Source organism: Coregonus clupeaformis, unplaced genomic scaffold (genome assembly GCF_020615455.1).
Source record: "Coregonus clupeaformis isolate EN_2021a unplaced genomic scaffold, ASM2061545v1 scaf4902, whole genome shotgun sequence".
Classification (NCBI taxonomy): domain Eukaryota; kingdom Metazoa; phylum Chordata; class Actinopteri; order Salmoniformes; family Salmonidae; genus Coregonus; species Coregonus clupeaformis.
In genome coordinates this window covers 11840-19599 of record NW_025538356.1, presented here as the reverse complement: position 1 = coordinate 19599, position 7760 = coordinate 11840, and the positions used below count along the sequence as shown (strand labels likewise).

Genomic DNA, 7760 nt, shown 5'->3' with positions numbered 1-7760 from the left:
TCCCTCGGGATTATCCTGCACCTTTGTTGAATCTGTACATAAACCCTCACCTTCGTTCAACTCTCCTTGTCCTGGTCTGCTTCTGGGTTCTGTCTGAGGGAACCGTGACAGAACGATCCGGCCAGTAATGAACCCAGCGGACCTGACTCTGTTCGGCCATGCCATTACCCATCAGGAGAAGATGTTGGCCATCATAGTACGGTACTACAGGAGATCGGCGTTGTTGTTCGGAACCTTTCTACGGTCTGACGGAGGTCCAGAACCAACGCAAGTTTCCGGTGGAGGATCCACTACCGCGTTTCACCCATCTCGCCTGCCGCTTCTGGAGCTGTGTCCTTCCGTGAGCCCGAGGTTCCGACGCCGGATAGATATGAGGGGGAGCTGGGAAGATGCCGTTCCTTCCTTATGCAGTGTGGATTAGTGTTCGATCTACAGCCCTACTCTTATGCCACGACAAGGCTAGGATAGCCTTTGTGATTGCGTTGCTGCGTGGTCGAGCGCTGGAGTGGGCTTCAGCCGTTTGGGAACGACAAGACCCTGCATGGCTTCATACCAGGGGTTCACGGCCGAGATGAGGAAGCTCTCCCAACCATTCCGTCCGAGGAAGGGACGCACTAGCCTGTTTGTCGCTTCACCAAGGAACTCGCAGCGTGGCCGACTTCGTGATCGAGCTTCAAGACGTTGGCGGTGGAGAGTGGGTGGAACGAGGAGTCTCTGCAAGCTGCCTTTTACCAGGGTCTGTCGGAGCAGCTCAAGGATGAGTTGATCTCCCTATCCGGAGCCTAGTGACCTGGACAGCTTGGTAGCCTTGTCTATTCGGGTGGATAATCGAGTCCGAGAGCGAAGGAGGGAGAAGCAATGGGGTCCGTCCAATCGATCAGCTTCTCAGTTCCCAGTCGGGTCGGGTGGTGGACCAGAACACGTCGATCATTCTCCACCACAATGGATTAGTGGAGAGGTCCTCTCTCCCGATTCTGAACCCATGCAAGTGGGGCGGCACGGGTTAACCAAGGAGGAGCGTCAACATAGACGTAAGACCAACTGCTGCCTCTACTGTGGTAGCTCGGGACATTACATCTCCACTTGTTCCCGGCGGTCGTCCAAACTGCCCGGCTCGCTAAAGTTGGGAGGACTTTTAGCGAGCCAGTTTCAACCTCTCAGTACCTCTGTCAGACCCCGTTTCCCGGCTACCCTTGTGAACAGGAATCAGAGCTTAGCGCTTAACGCTTTTATCGATTCAGGTGCCGATGGAAGCTTTCTTGATGCCGAGTTGGTGGAACAGCTGGGCTTTCAAGGAGCAATTGCCGGAAGCCATTGAGCGACCACTCCCTGAACGGCAGTAGTCTGGCACGTATCCGATGAGGACTGAACCGGTTAAGATGGCGTTGTCGGGGAATCATTCTGAGATGATTTCATTCTTCATTCTGCCGTCTTCCCATGTTCCTCTGGTCGCTTGATACCCTGGCTGAAGGAACACAATCCCACGTTCGATTGGGTGACGGGCAAGGTAAGGAGTTGGAGCCTTGATTGTCATGCTAACTGTCTCAAGACTGCCTGCCCCATTCGGTTCCCAGTCAGGTGATTGAGGCTAAACCCCCAGATTTGTCCCTGGTTCCCGAGACATATCACGATTTGGGGGAAGTTTTCAGTAAGCAGAAGGCTCTGTCACTCCCTCCCCACCGACCATATGATTGAGTGCCATCAACCTGGTTCCTGGAGCTGTCTACCCCAAGGGGAAGGTTATACAGTATCTCCCGACCTGAACGTGAGGCGTTGGAGACCTACATCAAGGAGTCCCTAGCTGCTGGTCTCGTTCGGTCTCGTCATCACCCCTGGGGGCAGGATTCTTCTTTGTGGGTAAGAAGGATGGCTCTCTTCGACCGTGTATTGATTATCGGGGTTGAATGACATCACGGTCAAGAACAAGTATCCCCTGCCCTTGATGAGTTCTGCCTTCGACTCCTTACAGGGTGCTACGGTGTTCACCAAGCTAGACCTACGCAATGCGTATCACCTGGTCCCGGATCAGAGAGGGGGACGAGTGGTTGACGGGGTTTCAATACACCGATGGGTCACTTCGAGTATCAGGTGATGCCGTTTGGACTGACCAATGCTCCAGCGATATTCCAGAGTATGGTGAACGACGTCCTGAGAGATATGATCGGTCTCTTTGTGTTTGTTTACCTGGATGACATTCTGATCTTCTCGAAGGAACCTTCCGACCACGATCCAGCATGTCCGGCAGGTTCTGCAGCGATTGTTGGAGAATCGCCTGTTCGTGAAGGCCGAGAAGTGCGAGTTTCACGCCCACACGACATCTTGGGTACATCATCTCCAGGGAGAGATTAGGGATGGACCAGGAGAAGGTTAGAGCGGTTCTGGAATGGGCCCAGCCCGGCACGAGATTGCAGCTCCAGAGATTTTTGGGGTTTGCGAATTTCTACCGCAGATTCATCCGGGATTACAGCCGTGTGGCCGCTCCATTAACTGCCTTCGGACTTCCAGTATCAGGACCTTCAAGTGGAATCCGGAGGCGGATCGAGCGTTTCTGGATTTGAAGAGGCGATTCACCAACGCACCGATTCTCTCTCTAACCGGACACGGCCCGTCAGTTGTGCTGAAGTGGGACGCGTCTGATGTGGGAGTTGGCGCCATCCTGTCGCAGCGATGCTCCACGGACAGTAAACTCCATCCCCTCGCTCTACTACTCTCGTACGCCGTTCGCCTGCGGAGAGGAATTACGATGTGGGTAACCGGGAGCTTCTCGCGTGAAACTTGCCTTGGAGGAGTGGCGCCACTGGTTGGAGGGGGCGGAGCAAACCGTTTATTGTCTGGACTGACCACAAGAATCTTGCTTACGTGCAATCGGCTAAACGCTCTCAACTCCCCGTCAGGCCAGGTGGGCGTTGTTTTTCGGACGATTCAAGTTTGTCCTGACGCGTTCCGACCTGGATCTAAGAACGGCAAGGGCGGACGCCTTGTCCCGGATGTTCTCCAAGACGGAGGAGAGGGGTCCAAGACCGAGACAATTCTCCCCCCGGGAACTGCGCGTGGGAGCAGTTATGTGGAAGATTGAGGAGGAGGTGCTGGCGGCCCTTCGGACTCAGCCCGGTCCCGGTAACGGTCCACCCGGTCGGTTGTTTGTGCCTGAGTCGGTTCGTCCTGCTGTCCTCAAATGGTCCCACGCCAGTAAGATGGCTTGTCACCCTGGCGTGGCTCGGACAATGGCGTTTCTTCGCAGACGTTTTTGGTGGCCTGCCATGGCCGAGGATACTGGGGTTTTGTTGCTGCCTGTCCAGTGTGTGCGCAGAATAAGAGTACCAATCGGCCCAGCTCTGGACTACTTCACCCCTTCCTATTCCCCGCGCACCATGGTCGCATCTGGCCCCTGGACTTCGTCACTGGGTTGCCCGCTTCTGAGGGGAACACGGTCGTTCTGACTATCGTGGACAGATTCAGCAAGTTCGCCCACTTTGTGCCTATTGCCAAGCTTCCTCTGCCCTCGGAGACGTCCGAGATCCTGGTGAGGGAGGTTTTCAGGGTCCACGGTTTGCCCAGTGATATCAGGCTTTCCGACCGTGGCCCTCAGTTTACCTCTGCTGTCTGGAAGTCCTTCTGTTTGGCCATTGGAGCTACAGTCAGTCTCACATCTGGTTTTCACCCCCAATCCAATGGTCAGGCGGAGAGAGCCAACCAGAAGATGGAATCCACGCCTACGCTGTTCTGGTCTCTTCCCAACCCCACCTCCTGGGTCTCTCAGTTGCCTTGGGTTGAGTATGCCCACAATACTCTCCCCTACATCTGCCACTGGGATGTCTCCTTCCAGTGCCTGTATGGCTACCAACCTCCCTTGTTCCCTTCTCAGGAGAAGGAGCTCTCAGTGCCTTCTGTTCAGGCCCATATTCGTGCGTTCCACCTGACCTGGCATCGTGCCAGAAAGGCACTCCTTAGAGTTTCGGACCGGTATCAGCTCCAGGCGATTCGTCGCGGATCCCCGCTCCACACCTACACCATCGGAGATAGGGTCTGGTTGGCCACACGGATCTTCCTTTACGGACTGAGTCTAGGAAGTTGTTACCGAAGTTCATTGGTCCGTTTGTGGTGGAGAAGGTGATCAATCCAGTGGCAGTTCGACTCAAACTACCGAGGACGCTCAGAGTCCATCCCACCTTTCATGTCTCCTGCCTCAAGCCTGTCTTCCTCAGTCCTCTGCTTCCTCCTCCGCCTCCCCCTCCTCCTCCTCGGATGATCGGAGGTAGTCCTGCCTACACGGTGCGTCGCATCATGGATTCCAGACGGCGGGGCCGGGTTCCAGTATCTCGTGGACTGGGAGGGGTATGGTCCTGGAAGAGAGGAGTTGGATTCCTGCGGCGACAGGTCCTAGATGCTGACCTCATCAGTGATTTCACCGCCTCCATCCTGGCGCTCCGGAGGTCCGCCCGGTGGCGTCTCGTCGGAGGGGGGGTACTGTAACGATCCCGGCAGTCTGAGTCGGGTCCTGTCTGGTGACTAGTTTTTCCTGTTCGTGATCTCCAGTTTCCCGAGGGTTCGGGAACGCTCCGGGAGCTCTCTTGTTTTCCGCACCTGCATCCCATCAGCAATCTGCACACCTGGTCCTGATCATCACCCTTCTTAGGCTCTGGCCAAACATCCAGTTCCTGCCGGATCGTTAGCCATGAACAGTAGGTTTATCAGAGTATCAGTCCTAGAGCTTCTAGCGTTAGTTTTGTTGTTTTGTACCTTGTTGGTTTATTGTTGACTTACCTCCGTTTTTGTTCCAGCTCTCCAGTCACTCGTCCGGAACCCCTCACCCTACCTCTGCCTGATGGTCGGCGGCTGCCGAGCCATCATTGGACCAACAACTGCACCCTCAACAACTCATCCACGCCGCCCGCTCTGTTCCCTGGATTATCCTGCACCTTTGTTGAATCTGTAATAAACCCTCACCTTCGTTCAACTCTCCTTGTCCTGGTCTGCTTCTGGGTTCTGTCTGAGGGAACCGTGACACCCGTGTGGTTCTGGGATTTTTGCTCACCGTTCTTGTGATCATTTTGACCCCACAGGGTGAGATCTTGCGTGGAGCCCCAGATCGAGGGAGATTATCAGTGGTCTTGTATGTCTTCCATTTCCTAATAATTGCTCCCACAGTTGATTTCTTCAAACCAAGCTGCTTACCTATTGCAGATTCAGTCTTCCCAGCCTGGTGCAGGTCTACAATTTTGTTTCTGGTGTCCTTTGACAGCTCTTTGGTCTTAGCGAGTAGTGGGAGTTTGGAGTGTGACTGTTTGAGGTTGTGGACAGGTGTCTTTTATACTGATAACAAGTTCAAACAGGTGCCATTAATACAGGTAACGAGTGGAGGACAGAGGAGCCTCTTAAAGAAGAAGTTACAGTTCTGTGAGAGCCAGAAATCTTGCTTGTTTGTAGGTGACCAAATACTTATTTTCCACCATAATTTGCAAATAAATTCATTAAAAACTTTCATTGCCAACAAAGGGTATGATAACACATTTCCAAATTCACATCAAAGAAGCGATCAGCTCAGTCATGAGTTGCTCCCTCTCCTCTCCTCCTTCTCATTGGTATTCATGGGCCATGTTTCAGGATTTAGGATATGTGCCTTCAACATCCAGAACTTCCGATGCCACAAATCAGCTTCAACTGCGGGGTGATGCACACTCTGACAAAGATTGTGTCTCGTTGTGACATCTGTCTCCTTCAGGAGGTAAAATACCTACAGGGCAAAGCCACCAAAGCTCTGTTGATACAGTACCAGATATGATGACAACTATCACTATAAATATGTTGCCAGTGGAGGTCTGAAGCTAACACCCTGAAGACCAGGAGCAGAGTACCGGAATGAGACTGTAAAGTTGACAGATCGGTACCAGTACGCTGACAGAAAGGAAGGGGGTGTGGATGCTTTCTCCAGAGACCCCTTTGTTGTTAGATTCCAAGCCAAGGAAACAGTGATAGGAGACTTTGCTCTGATCCCACTGCACACTACAGCCTCTGACGCAATCAAGGAGATTGACAAGCTCTACGATGTCTTTGAGGAAATCAAAATGAAGTGGAATACTGAGAAAGTGATGTTCCTTGGAGCCTTCAATGCTGGTTGTGGGCACATCACAAGGCAGGACAAGGCAAACATCAGACTGTTCTCAAACCCTGGATTCTTCTGGTTGATCGGGGACAAGGTGGACACCACTGTTGGAGACCTCACCAGCTGTGCCTATGACAGGATTGTGGTACACGGACAGCCCTTCCTGAAGGCCATCCAAACCTTATTCAGCTCGGGTCTTCAACATCGCCAAGGAGTATAAACTCTCAAAGGAAAGGGTTCTGGAAGTGAGTGACCACTTACCTGTGGAGGTGGAGCTGAAGACTAAATCGTTAGGGCAGCTTCAAGCTCGAGGTTCAGCCTCTCTCCCTAATCGCCGTCTCTGTCATCACCTACGTCCTGCACATCTTACCTTCAACCATGTGGTGTAGGAGGACTGAGGGCCTTCTCAGGAGTATGGACCATAGAAATAGAATTCATTCTAAAACTTCCATGAGCAGCTGGTCCTCTCATGCAGGGGTTCACAAACCTCTCTCCGGGGACACCTAGAGGCTTCACGCCTGAACTAGCTAACCTGATCAATCTAATCAAGGTCTTGATGAGTATGAAAAATGTATGCACTCACTTAACTGTAAGTCGCTGTGGATAAGAGCGTCTGCTAAATGACAAAAATAAATAAAAAATTTAACAAAGTATTGAGAAACTTTTGTTATTGACCAAATACTTATTTTCCACCATAATTTGCAAATAAATTCATAAAAAATCCTACAATGTGATTTTCAGGAAAAAAAAATCTCATTTTGTCTGTCATAGTTGACGTGTACCTATGATGAAAATTACAGGCCTCTCTCATCTTTTTAAGTGGGAGAACTTGCACAATTGGTGGCTGACTAAATACTTTTTTTCCCCACTGTATATGGGTCAATGATGTGGCTGATATACAGTACATTCAGAAAGTATTCGGACCCCTTGACTTTTTCCACATTTTGTAACGTTACAGCCTTGTTCTAAAATGGATTAAATTGGTTTTCCCCCTCATCAAGCTACACACAATACCCCATAATGACAAAGCAAAAACAGGTTTTTTAGGAATGTTAGCAAATTTATTACAAATAAAAAACTGACATATCACAGAAGTATTCAGACCCGGTCGGATCCGCTGCGCTGCTGGGTAGGTCTGTCTGTCTCACTGTCTGTGTGTCCTGCTGGGTAGGTCTGTCTGTCTGTCTTACTGTGTGTCCTGTGGTAGGATTGGATAGAGGCCAATCACTGTAGCTGTGCGTCCCATGTTAATGGAAGAGTGAGCATTGTGAAATCCAAACCCAACCCTCAAGTAAGTCATGATGAACTCACTTACAAAACTGTGTTTTGGACCAGACTGACTTTATGACCAAAATTATCCTGTTTACACTTTGTAGTCAATTTTGACACTAGAATAAATGTTTCTGACTAACATCGATGCCACAGAGCCATTTTCTAGCAGATAAATTGTTTATTGCCTTCAGTTGTGTTTTAAGTACATATTTGTTGCTGAGACAATATTTTATGATCATCCAAAGTGGGATCTCATAGTATGTCTTTCGGTTAGGGCTAACCCTAACCCTAACCCTAACCCTAACCCCATTATTAGCGTTACACCGAATGACATTTTTCACAGGAGAAATCGTGATGATTCATAATTAAAATGCATGTCTTGGTG

At 50.8% G+C, this 7760-nt stretch overlaps 1 pseudogene; it reads left to right on the top strand.

Moving 5' to 3' along the window:
• Positions 1 to 5588: 5588 nt before the first annotated feature.
• LOC123490807 lies at positions 5589 to 6392 on the top strand (annotated as a pseudogene).
• The last annotated feature ends 1368 nt before the right edge of the window (positions 6393 to 7760 follow it).